We start from the raw sequence: 13,991 nt of genomic DNA, 5'->3' as shown, positions 1-13,991 counted from the left end.
CACTCGTCCAGGACCATCGAAATAGTTCTTAAAGGAAGATTCAACATGAACCAATCACCTTCTACTGGGCCTGGCTTCTTAAAGGCATAGTACGTCCATATCTAGCTTAACCAAGACACTGAACTTCTAGTAGATGAACCTCTGGCAGACAAACCACATCATACACATCAGGACACACACGGTGGGGTGGTTTGAATAGCTATGGCCCCCATACGCTCATGTGTTTGAATGCTTGGCCCATAGGGAATAGCACTATTAGGAGGTGTGGCCTGGCTGGAGTAGGTGTGGTCTTGATGGAGGCAGTGTGTCACCATGGAAATGGGCTTGTAGCTTATATATGCTCAAGCTACACCCAGTCACATAGTCTCCTACTTGCTGCCAGCACATCTGGATGTAGACCTCTCGGCTCCTGCAGCACCATGTCTGTCTACACGCCGTCATGCTTCCCACCATAATGCCTAAACCTCTTAAACCATAAGCCAGCCCCAATGGAATGTTTTCCTTCATAAGAGTTGCCTTGGCCATGGTGTCTCTTCACAGCAGTGGAAACCCTAACTAAGACACCCAGGGCCACAAAATTCGGCTCCAATTTTTTTTTTTATAAGACATGTAGGGCAACAGTTGCTACTTTATATCAATGCTATGCCCCACTAATAGCAAGTGCTGGCTATTGTTGCCTTGTATGTTGAGCCTGGCCTCTGGTGTCTTCTCTATCACTGGATGGCAACCCAGGCTCTAAAAAAAGAAAGATTTATTTTTGGATCTTTTTATAGCCTCACCAACTACCTGAGACAGCCATCTTATAAAGAGGGAGGGTGCTCTTGAGCTGAGAGTTTCCAAGACTGATTGACTGCTCCTGTGACTCAGGAGCACATCATGACGGGAATGTGTGGTAAAAACCATTCACTCGTGGAGGGATATAAGAGAAGAAGAGACTGTGGTCCCAGTATCTCTTCAAGAGCATGAACCCAGAGACTTCCCAGAAGGCTCTACATCTTACAGAGTCTCTTTATGAAAATCAACCTACAAAACCCCACAGTATAAATCTGGCAGGCATTTAGCCACCTGCTAGTCCCTCATACCCATTTCTCTACTGCTCTAGACTGGGACTCCCTGAACCTATGGCTTTCCTTATGTTGAGAAGTGCCTTCACCAGCTTCCCTTGCAGCTAGGCGTGGTCATACGATTAAGTCCAGGGCAATAGAGTTCAAGCAGAAGCATCACGTGAGGCTTCCAAAAGTGGCTTTTAGAAGGAAGAATTTATCTTCTGTTTCTTTTCATATTTCTGCTCGTACCGTGTGTGACAGCTGGAGTTGAGTAGCTACATTAAACTACAAGGTAAAAGGACTCCTATGTGTTAAAGATGGCAGCTGTTTGAGTTAGAAAGCACATGGATCTTGTTCCCTGGGGCACTGTTTACCCCCTCCCCCCCATATACAAACTCCCCCCCCCTTTTTTTTTTTCCTGAGAGAAATAAAATTCTTACTGTGCTTAGGCTTCTCTGGATGTTGCTGATCACATTTGGCATTTACATAGTATTTTAAAATTTACAAAAACCTATTCTCATTTATATTTCTTATGATATTCCTGGGCAAAACAAATAATGTTAATTTATGTTCTCATTTTATAGATGAAGAGACAGAGGCCTAGGGAGTTCAAACAGTTGCTTAACACTAGGCAAAACCCCGACCTACATGACTCTTGGGTCAAGCTGTCCCCCAGCACAGGTGCACTCTCATCCAATCACTTCCATCCTTTCTTCATCTCCCACAGACACTGCTGAGACAGGAGAGAAAGGCAGGGAGAATCTGAGGACAGGAGAAAAGGAAAAGAGCCCCTCCCTCATTCAGGCACCGGACTGAGGCTGAGAGGCAGACTCCAGCATATTGAACAATGCTTAAGGCCATGTCCCTTCCCAACTGTGAACCTGTACTTTTCTGGAAATCTCCTGGGAACCCCATCTACAGGGCAAGTACATGAGCAGAACCACTGTGTAACCTCCATATCACCTGTCGGATTAGAACTCCATCCTAGGTGTCTCCAGAGACACGCTGTAATTTCCACTTGCCAAAAAAATTGCGAGAATGTCTCAGAAGGTAGCTTAGAAACTAGAGAGCCACCCAAATGGTGTATACAGTTGCTGCTATAGCAATCGACTCATTGTGATGTCCCTTGAGGAGTCCATACCTGTCCTTGGATGTGGTACACCACCCACCCCCTCATTTACAGAGTGAAACTGAGGCTGTGGTTGGTTTGACCATGAATAGCCCCATAGGCTCATTTATTTGACTGCTTAGTCCCTAGTTTGTGGAACTGTTTGGGAAGGATTAGGTGTGGTCCTGTTGGAGGAGATGTGTCTACCAACTTGAGGTAGGCCTTGAGGGTTCACAAGACCATGCCATTCCCAGTCAGCTCTCTCTGCCTCGTGCTTGTGGATCGTATACAGCTCTCAGCCACCGCCTATCTGCTGCCATGCTTCCCTCATGATGGTTATGGACTCTAACTTTCTGGAACCAAGAGGTTTAAATGAAATGCTTTCTTTCATAAGTTGCTTTGGTCATGGTGTTCTGTTGTGGAAATTAAAAAAAAAAAAAAGTAACTAAGATATAGGCCAAACTGGGACTACATAATGAGACCCTGCCTCAAAATAGGATAAAATTAAATTGAAATTAAAAAGCATCTTTAGGGCTGGAGAGATGGCTCAGTGGTTAAGAGCACTGGCTGCTCTTCCAGAGGTCCTGAGTTCAATTCCTGGCACCCACATGGCAGCTCACAACTGTCTGTAACTCCAGTTCCAGGGGACCCAATACATTCACACAGACATACATTTAGGCAAAACACCAATGCAAATAAAATAAATAAATTATTAAAAATTTTAAAAGCATCTTTAGCTGGTAATCTCAGCCCTTGGGAGGCAGAGGCAAGCGGATTGCTATGAGTTCAAGGCCAGCCTGGTCTATAAAATGAGTCTAGAACAGCCAAGGATACACAAAAAAACCCTGTCTTGAAAAACCAAAAAAAAAAAAAAAAAAAAAAAAAGCATCTTTAGTAAAATCTAAGCTCTGCCTCCTCACCCTGCCTAGTCCTAACATTCTTCTCAACATCAAATCTGTGATTCCTAGGGTGATTTGAAAAGACTAGGGAAACTCTCCTGAGGATGCTGAGGGTGACAGCATTAAGCTCTGTCTTTGTCTCCTCACTGAGGACTCTGCCAGCACGGTCTTCAGAAATCACCAGTATCTGAGGCTATTGATACTTTCTTTTTCTTTCCTTTCCTTTTGTTTTGTTTTTTGTTTTAGTCTTTTGTTTTGTTTTTTTGAGACAGGGTTTCTCTGTGTAGCCTTGGCTGTCCTGGACTCATTTTGTAGACCAGGCTGGCCTCAAACTCACAGAAACCCACCTGCCTCTGCCTCCAAAGTGCTGGGATTAAAGGTGTGCGCCACCATGCCCGGCCTGACACTTTCTTTTTAAAAGAACAGTTAGCTCTAGAAGACATTGCCAAAGTCTAGCCAGACTCACCAGGCCACTGTGCTCCATAGACATCTTCCCCTCCATCTGCCTCATCTATTGGTCTCTCTACTCATGACTGAGAGAACATAGGTACAGTGGCTACTTTTCTCATCATCATGACAAGACTCTTAACAGAATCAGCTCATGGAACGAAGGGTTTGTTCTGGCTCATGTTTGCACAAGTAACTCTGGGAAGCTCCTGTCCATGGCAGCAGGTATATGAAGCCACTTTCTCACATCTTGGAGGTAGACTAGAAGCAGATAACTTTGGCTGCAATTGGGGGTCATAACCCACTAGCCCTATGGTCCTAGTCTATCACCTAGGTCCTGTGTCCAAATGGTTCCACAACCTTCCAACCATCAGCTCCAGCCAGGGACCAAGTGGGGGAACATGACACATCCAAGCCCCAACCCTGGAAGCAGCAACCCTAGGACTCCACTCAGTTGTTTGGAGTCTTTCTCGCATGACCCCAGCCTTCTGACTCTCCATCTTTCCCCAAGCTTATAGACGAGGGTAAAGAACGGATGCAAATCCCCGGGCCCAGCTCATGCACAGCATCACCCTGAGGAAGGGATCCGTGTGAGATTGGGAAGATGCACCACCTGGGGAAAGCTAAGGGCTGTAGCCAAAGGAAGCGGAGGACCCTGCTAGGAAATAGAGAGTAAAACCTTCTGGGTAGGAGGACAGCAGGTATAAGGCAGAGCTAGCACCAGAATGTGCCCAGGAAGCCATTGTGGCCTGTGCCAGGAAGAAAGCACATCTGCACCCAGATGCTGAGAGTGCCCAGCTCTTCCAGTGCTTTACAGTTGTGGTCATGTGTGTCCACACCACACCAAGACCATCACTTTCCTTCCCATTTTTTCCCACCCCACTGAAGCCCTTGCATGGAAGGCAGGGACCCTGTATTCAGCCATTCTGATTCCCAGGCCTCATGGCCTGGTACAGCGCCTTCAGTCCAGGATGTGCTTTTAGAAAGGCCTAAGCAAGCGGAGAAGGAGACGGCAACAGTATGTAAGGAACTGTGAGCCCCAGCTGATGTTTGTACATCAGACCCCGAGAAAACTGCCCTTCAGAACATCATGCGGAGCATCTGTGTGCCCGGCTGGTCGGTGCTGGTGTGAGCCGCAGGTCTCCAAGCTCCTGAGTGCTTCTGACATTTCTAACTAAAGTAAATGGCAAAGCCCTCCCTCCCTCCTCACCCCCCGAAAGATCTACAAAGCCCCAAGCCAGACAGGTTTCCATGTAGAAGCCATTCCTAGAAAATCCCACTGTAAACAAGAAGCTGTAGAATTCAGCGAGTTCCCCCTTGGAGGAAAAGCCACCCAAACCTTTAATCATAAAGCAAGACACGGGATACAGGACTTTGCAAATTGTCTCTTTCCACCCACCCGCTCAGCAAACACAGGTTGAGCTGCAGTGAGTCCAGCTCCAATCCATACTGGGAACATAGCAACTGGTCTTCAGGTGAAAGTCCTCCCAAAGCCGAGTACAGGACAAGTCAGGGTGCCCATAGTTTATGTGGGAAGTGAACCCAGAAGCAAAAGATGAGGCTGAGGGGGTTGGGCACGGCAAGAGGCAAAGCCAGATGAGCTTGTGTTAAGGAGTCAGGTACTGGGGTAGAGATGGGGCTCCTTTTGCCAGGCCCCCCCAAAGGAGTGCAGACAAGATCTTAGAATCAGTTTGCAAGGCAGAGAGTCTGGGTGTGCTCATAGCAGCCTTCCCTGCCATGTCAATGGCTCTACAGTCTAGGTGCCACCAACACCTGTGGGCTTGAGCTCCTACACAGGCTTACTGAGCTTTCAGGCAAAGAAACAGCAAGATGTTGCAACAGGAATTCAAGGGGTGAGAGACAGAGAAGTGTCCCATCAATGCCATTGAACCCACCAGTGGGTTGAGGGGCGTAGGATGTAGCCTCTGTTCTAGGCAACAAAGAATGAAGCTGGACTCCTGCCCACACGGAACTCACTTTCTAGTGATGGAGATGACTCATAAACAAAAGAAATGTGTAACATAATGTGTGTGTTAGCAACAGACCCTGAGCGGAGTGAGAGTGGGTTAACATGATTGCTACCAAGCCTGGAGACCTGAATTTGATCCTTGGGGCCCACATGGTGGAAGGAAAGAATTCTAAAAATTGTCCTCTAACCTCTCTACACATGAAGTGCCAAAGCCAGTGGGTTGGGGTGTAAATAAGGCAGGGCCGTCTGGGTAGGTGTCTCAGTGTGTTTGGTGTTGATATCAGAGAACAGCTGAGACTGTTTGATTTCTAGAAACTCGCTTGTCATGGGTTTCGAGGTCTGGAGGTTTGGAAGTTTAAGATGGAAGTACTGGGAGATCTGGTGTCTGCTGAGAGCCTTGTCTCTGTTTCCAAGATGGCATCATGGAGGCTGCACCCTCAAGAATGCTGTTGCTCCTGTGTCCCCAGAGCAGAAGGGTGTATGTGACTCATGGCATCAAGTCTTCTCCTTTAGAACACTCATCCAGTCAGAGGTAGAATCCGCATGACCTAAACACCTCTCACTAGGCCCCAGATTCTGCATTGCAATCAGGGTCCCAACATGAACTTGGATGGCAGAAAGTATTCAATCCATAGCAGTGTGTATTTTTTTAAAAAGACTTATTATTATGTGTATAGCGCTCTACCTGCATGTACAGCTGCAGGCCAGAAGAGGGCATCACATCACATCATAGATGGTTGTAAGCCATCATGTGGTTTCTGGGAATTGAACTCAGGACCTCTGGAAGCGCAATCAGTGCTCTTAACCTCTAAGCCATCTCTCTAGCTCTCAGCAGTGTGTATTATTGACAAAGGCACCTAAGTGAGGGAGTGGGCCCCGGTGATACTGGGGAAGGGCAGCCTAGACATCAGGAACAGCCAGGCAGAGGCAAAGGGCATTCTGGTCAGAGGATCTTAGAAATAACAAGGTGGCTGAGGTGGTGTCACAGAGGCAGGGATGTCTGTGGCCTCAACAGGCTGCAGAGAGACAAGCCATGTGAGACAAGAAGGGATTTTGGCTCAACAGGACTCAGGAGCTGGTGTTGGCTCAAATTTCTGGAGTCTGACCTGAGTGGCTTATTTACATCACAATCTGGTGAAGTCTTTTCTGGTGATAATTAACTCAACCCCACATACACAATGAAGCACACATAAATCTCCTTGAGGATCGAAGTGAGCCAACTACAGATTAGACATGACTATGTAGATACTTGTAAAGTTCATTAAAAATGGGTTCTATAGATTGACTGAGAAAATCAAGTTTATGATAAGTGTCTGGAGGAGGGTCTGGTGCAGAAATATCTCTATCTACACAATTAGCATGAGGATCACCAGTCTAGTAAGCAAGCCTGCACCACAGATTTTTTTTTTTGTGGGAGGATAAGAGGTTATGCATCCTTTCCCTTGAAGGAACAACCCTGTGTGCTTAACATTCCAACTTCCCTTACTGCTATTCTGTGAGCACAGAGACCTCTGTGCCTCCTACAACAGAGGACAAACAAAGGCTGGGGTGTGGGGGATGGGTAAGGGAAGGGGACCCTGGCCCATAGGACTACCACATTAGGTTTGCTCATGTAATGATGCCTTGCCAGCCCTCTTGGATGTATTCACTAAGCTCCTGAGCTCAAAGGTGGATAGAAAGACTCCCAGCTAAGGGAGGAGGTGGAATCGCAGCTATGGATGGGCCAGGATTTCACAGGGGCCTGCTCTGTGAATGGTCTGGCTCTAACTCTAACGTCTCTCATTTCAGGCAAGCAGCATGTTATCCCTTTCTTTATTTTGTAGTCGGCAACACCAAGGCTCAGGAAATTTAAGAAAACTTCTCAGATTTTTCCTGAAGTCAAGTGACAGCCAGATCAAACTTCTCCTTGCAGACTTCCTGAGCGCATGGTACACTATCCCAGTCTGGTTTCTGTTGCTATAAGAAAATATCTGGAGCTGAGTACCTTGCAAAGAAAATAGGTTTATTCATAGTATAGTTTTAGATGGTGGAAACTTTCTTTTTAAATACATTTTAAGAATATAATTTATTTGTAATTAAGTATATGTACAGGGGGATGCACACCCCCATGCATATGAATTCCTGGAAAGGTCTGAGATGTCAGATCTCCTTGGGGAGTTGCAGGCGATTGTGGGCCTCCATGTATGGGTTCTAGGAACGCTCTTCACGTCCTCTGCAAGAGCAGCCCTTGCTCTTAGCTGCTGAACCATTTCTCTAGCAAGAGAAATTAGGACTGGTGAGGGCTGAATGGTAGACATGATCATGTCGGACTCTTGTGTGAAAGCAACTAGGGGGCCGGGCATGGTGGTGCATGCCTTTAATCTCAGCACTCGGGAGGCAGAGGCAGGTGGATCGCTGTGAGTTCGAGGCCAGCCTGGTCTACAAAGTGAGTCAGGACAGCCAAGGCTATACAAAGAAATCCTGTCTCAAAAAACAAAACAAAACAAAACAAAACAAAACAAGCAACCAGGTAGCACAGTGGAGGAAGTCTCCATTTTGCATAATAACTCACAGTCCCAAGAACAAATGCAAAGTCTCATAAGAAATCCCAAGATCTCTTTTAAGGGCAGTGCTCACAATGACCTAACTACCTCCCATGAGGCCCCGCCCCTTAAAGGTTTCACTGTCTCTTAAAGTCTAAGTTCCCAGGAAGAAAGGGAATTCTGTGCGGAGGAAGCAGCCTGAGCAAGGACAAGGAATAAGCCAGCAGGCTGTGCTAGGAGCAGAAGGGACCTGCAGTGTATAGGTGCAGTGAGCCAGAAGTAGAGGGGTGGGGCAGAGGGTCTGCAGAGGCTATGTTAGAGGGTCTTCTGGGACATTTTAGGCAGGGAGGAGGCGTGGTCCCACCTGCCATTTAGTGTTGTGCATGTTTTTCTCCCCCTATGAGAACGTGAGACTTCAGAGAATAGGCCTCTTTCTTTCTGATGTCTTCTGAGTGCGTCAGCACACTTGGTGGTCAGCTCAATGCAGGAGATGGAGCTGGCCCTGCCTGCCAGGCTGGCATTTGTACTCAACTGGCCTGGCCAAAGGAATGGTCAGCCAAATGGCCCAACCAAATGTTCTCTGGATCCCTGTTTGGACTCTCTTCTGTTGAGAAAAATGGCACAGGGCCAGAGTGACAACCAACAATGCCCAGACCTGAAAACTTTTCCAACTCTTGGCTCCTTCTCAGGGGTAAAGAAAGGGTGACAGGAAGGCTGGGGGGTGAGACGCCATGGTTGCGCCTTTGCCTAGAGCTCTTGGTGATCTAGGCTTGATTTCCAGCACTGCCAACAAGGTGGTGAGTGTGAGTGTGACTGTGAGTATGTGCCTCTGTGTGTGTGTGTGTGTGTGTGTGTATGTGTCTGTCTGTGTGTGTCTATTTGTCTATCTGTATGTATTTGTCTCTCTGTGTGTATTTGTCTGTCTGTCTCTGTGTGTATATGTTTCTCTTTGTATGTCTTCCTCTCTCTCTCTCCATCCTCTTTCCTTGCCCCCCACCCCCCATCCCTTCTCCTCCCTCCCCCTTCTCTGTGTGGGGGATGTGGTTATGGACCTGTGTGCTTGTACAAGGAAGACATGGATAATTTTAAGTCAAGGCTAAAAGTCTGGGCTTCTTCCTGGCTCCTTTATGCCCACTTCCATGTGTAAACATTTAAGCTCAAAGATTTAGATCAAACATGGTATGAAAAAAAGAACAAACTTGTATTTTGAGGTGGACCAAACCTGTCTGCCACATACCACCGAGGAAGGACTGCTGCTTAGCTTTTAGGTTATTGGCAGAAGATGGGGCAAACCTCAGATGGATCAGTGATACCTTTGAAAAATCCCAGGGGGAAATGTGGGGCTCCCCTCCCTCAGTCCAAGTTAATGGTGAACTGTCCTCTCTACAGAGGCATAGCTGTCCTGTGATGTACCACTGCCAACGCATAGTCGATTGAACCAGAAACAGTGAACAATTAGAATAATGTCAGGGTCTTTGTAAATAACTGTGTTTATTTGCAGCATTTCACAATGAGATGGACTTGCCTCATTTCCAAGCTCAGTGATGAACATTTCTTTACCAGTCAAATGGGTTTCTATTGTTTCCTTTGTGTTTTGTCCAAGAGTACCCCTGATGTCAAGTCACACTCTTGTAATATGTTTCCCTTTATCCTTCAAAATCATTACAGATAGTGGTTTCCCTTCGACCAGCTGCTATTTGATGAGCGTCAAGAGTCAACTGTCTTAGTTCTTCCAAAAACTCTATGACTTAATTACATGCAGATACTATCATAACCCATAATGGGGAAGAAGCCAGGTGTCAAGTTTTAGGAAACGCTTCAAAGACTGAGGTCATGGGAATCAAGGTGTCTAACTCAAGAGCCCAGACCTACTTGTTTGGTTTGGATTCAGAATCTTGCTACATAGCCCAGGCTAGCCTCCAACTTGCGATCCTTCCTGTATAGCACAATGCCTGCTGAGAGCCTAAAGAAAGCCATCTGCCTACTTAAGGAGCCACTTCATTTGATTAACAAACAAACAAACAAACAAACAAACAAACCACACAGATGGTCCAAATATACAATGTCCTGGTTGCTATGGTGTTACCTCTGAGGCCCTTAAACCCCTTTAGTTCATGGGCCAAGAGAATGTAGCCATATGCATCAAATACAATGCCCCAAAGAGGCTGGAGAGAAAGTTCTTGTAATAACCCATCTTGGGTGTCAGGCCAGGGTAGAAAGAAGGAGAGAGAGCAAGAGAAGCAGGACAGAAAGTAAGTCAACCTAGGGGTGATGCTGAGCCAGCCCCAGTCTTGCCAGGGAACACAGTCAGCTGTTCGGCTGCTCAAGACATATTGGATTAAGCCATATGGAACCGCAGATGAAGAAAGGGAGATAAAGATAAATCACCTGCAGGACTTTGTGGACCCTGTCATTGATCAAAGTCCATCCTCTAGAGAGTCAGCTCTCCTCCGCCGTTAGGTATATTCCTCAGCCGGAGTTGACGGCTGGAGGAGAGAGAGGCTCCACTTCTTCGTGGTGTGAGGTTGGTAAGACAGGGATGTTATACTTCCAGCCCACTCAGGTTAGACCCCAGAGCTGCAATTGCCTCTCCTGTGGTGGGCACCACGGCAGCTGTGCTCAGCCAGCTATCCATCTGAAGGAGGGTGGGGCCATTGGTGAAGTCTGGAGATGGGACATTGGTGGCAACTTCTGTTCTCTCCACTTACAGCAGAAAGAGGAAGCCGACCTGGAGCTGCCCAAGCAGTCTAATGCGGTCTGGTTCACATTTCCTCTGAGTTTGCTGTGGTTTGTCCCCACAAAAGTTCACCACGAAGCTCACTGCCCTGATGTGGAAATGTTGAGAGAAGGCTAGCCCTCTAAGAGCTAATCAGGAAGTCTGCACCCATACAGGTGCCCCAGAGTTCCCACTGGTGGCTTTCTATGAAAGCAAGTTTGCTTTCTCTTTCTGCTTTTCCTGTCATGTGGCTTCGCATAGAAGCCAAGAAGGTACTGGTACCATGCTCTTGGGCTTCCAGAACCATGGGCCAAGATCAGCTTCTTCCGTTATGAATTTCCCAGGCTTATGGGTTCTATGAGAGGAAGTGGACTGAGACAGATGTAGCTCCTGTCCTGTGATATTTACATCTAATTTAAGAACAAAATTACCATCAATCGGAAATGTAAGAAAGCCCAGTCTTTGACGTGGTCAGGTCCAACTTCCTAAAAAAATCATGGGAAGGATTAGTAAGCGAGGCTGGTGTTTTATTCCTGCAGCTGCCCAGGGCCATGAATGATGCTAACTACCTTCCCCTTAATCCCTCTTCCATCCTAGGCTTCATCTGTGGTTGTTAACCTGAAGGTGCTTGGCTTCCAAAGGTGCCTGTAATGAAGATCTCAGACTGCCAGGTGTCATAACAAAAATGCCACCGGCTAGGTAGCCTTAACATCAGGGACTGACTTTCTTAGAGTTCCAAAGACGGAACGTTCCAGACCAAAATTTAGCAAGGCCAGTCTCTGATGAGGTGAACAGTGTCTTGTACCACTTTGTCCCAGCTGTGACCTTTCCTCTAGGGCGAGGGACAGAATTATCTAGTTCTGGATTTTCTTACTTTTTGAAAATAAAATGGGGTTTTTCTGTTCCCCTCCATGGCTTTAGTTAAGCTTGCTTCTGAGAACCCTGTCTCTAGGTACAGCCACACTGAGAGTTAGAGCCTCAATGTATGCATCTGGGGAGACCAAATTCAATTCATAGCACCAGGCATAGTCTTCCGTGGCCCCACTGTGTGTCAATAACTCTAGCACCAGGCACAGTCTTCCGTGGCCCCACTGTGTGTCAATAACTCTAGCACCAGGCACAGTCTTCCGTGGCCCCACTGTGTGTCAATAACTCTAGCACCAGGCACAGTCTTCCGTGGCCCCACTGTGTGTCAATAACTCTAGCACCAGGCATAGTCTTCCGTGGCCCCACTGTGTGTCAATAACTCTAGCACCAGGCACAGTCTTCCGTGGCCCCACTGTGTGTCAATAACTCTAGCACCAGGCACAGTCTTCCGTGGCCCCACTGTGTGTCAATAACTCTAGCTTCCGTCTCTTCAAGAAGGCTCTCTTGCTCCTGGTCCACTGGCATGAGAATTCTAAGGTACCAGGTCACAGGCAGTATCTACTTTAATGGGACCCCTACATCAATGGATGTTTTATACTCTGGGATCCAGGGCTATTAATTCTTTGAGGTCCAAGATTGCTGGGACACAGCTCTGTGGGTTTCTTCCCAGCAGCTGACCTCATGCGCCAAGTTGCTTCCTTTGTTTGACTCCTTGACTCGTACATTTTAGTTATTGGAAACACATCTTTTGCCTCTTATCACATCCTAGATGACAGGACATCTTATCTCTAAGCTGGAGGACACAGTCCACTCTTCCGTGGATCACTCCATTGTCTGTGGAAGCACAGGCTAAGCAATGGGAGAGGTCCTGCCCCTCTGCCTAACTGATTGCTGACAGTCACATTGGCAATCGATACCCTCAAGTGAGAGACGCCCACGTCTTCATGTGTCTTTATTCATCTATCTATTCACTATCTATAGGCTCCCTACACAACTAGACTTTCAGTGGTGATATTTGCATATTCTTTTTTTGTTATATATCTATTCATCATCTCTATCTATCTATCTATCTATCTATCTATCTATCTACCTATCATCTATCTATCTATCTACCTGTCATCTATCTATTCACTTTACATCATGATCATAGCCGTCTCCCTCCTCTCCTCCTGGCCCTACCCTTCCTCTCTTTTCCCCTTATACCCACCTCCCCTATTCCTCAGAAAAGGAGAGCCTGCCCCTTACCAACCCACCCCAGGACATCAAGTCACATCAGGGCTAAGTTCATCCTCAACCATTTTGGAATTCAATCTGGTGCTTTCTCAGAAAACTGGGAATAGATCTACCTTAAGACCCAGCTATACCACTCCTGGGCATATACACAAAATATGCCCCACCACACAACAAGAATATTTGCTCAACTATGTTCATAGCAGCTTTATTTGTAATAGCCAGAACCTGGAAACAACCCAGGTGTTCCTTAACTGAAGAATGGATATAGAAATTGTGGTACATTTACACAATGGAATACTATTCAGCTATTTCGGCATCCTTAAGCTATTGTGCCAGTCATTTCCCTCCCTCATAGGAAGCAGCTCAAGTCTACACTTCAGGTAGCTCAAGGTATCCTCACAGCCTTGTCAGACTTGATGCCTTTTGTGATAATTATGCCCATCTTGTGTCTTGTGACTTGGTATACACCCTGACTTTGCTTTAGGAATGACCATGTTGGGGCTGGAACTGTGGCTTCGCAGATAAGAGCGTTTTCCCACTCTTCCCGAAGAACTTCAGCACCCACATGTCATGCACAATTGCTTGTAACTCCAGCTCCAGGGTATCTGACACCTTTTCCTGGCCTATGAAGGAAGCTGTGCCCCTGTGCGTGTATCAACCCACCCCCAGATACATGTAATTAAATGCTTTAAAAAAAAGAATCAATCTAGTTGAGTTGACATCCACCATCAACCACCACTGTAAGCAATCACTGCTTCCTGCTGTCTCCTAAGGATCTGGGACAACCTACACATCCCACAAGCGGTGCTACCAAATAGGCTTTCCAGAGGGGATGTCAGAAGATTTCAGTCTCTCGTCAGTGGGTTGCAGTAACCAAAGCCATGCCTGGCAGGTCTGTTATGAAGACTAGATTGAGATGCACAGAGGATTTGGTAAAGCAGGCTCTGGGTGTGTTTGAGACAGTTTCTCCAGAGACAATTGACAGATCAGAGAACTGATCCTGAATGTGGGGAGCTGTCCTGGAGAATGAGTGGGCACAAGGCATTCACCTCCTCTTGAGAGGTGATTGCTTGTTTGGGGCTGGGGCGGCTGTTAGCATCCCCTGCAGACATCAGATGGTGGATTCTTTACAATTTGACTGCGAGTTTGCCTCAGTGAGGCTCCAATTGCATCGGTGATGCTCC

This window comes from Acomys russatus, chromosome 1 (assembly GCF_903995435.1).
Source record: "Acomys russatus chromosome 1, mAcoRus1.1, whole genome shotgun sequence".
NCBI classification, from domain to species: Eukaryota; Metazoa; Chordata; class Mammalia; order Rodentia; family Muridae; genus Acomys; species Acomys russatus.
This window is presented reverse-complemented; position numbering follows the sequence as displayed.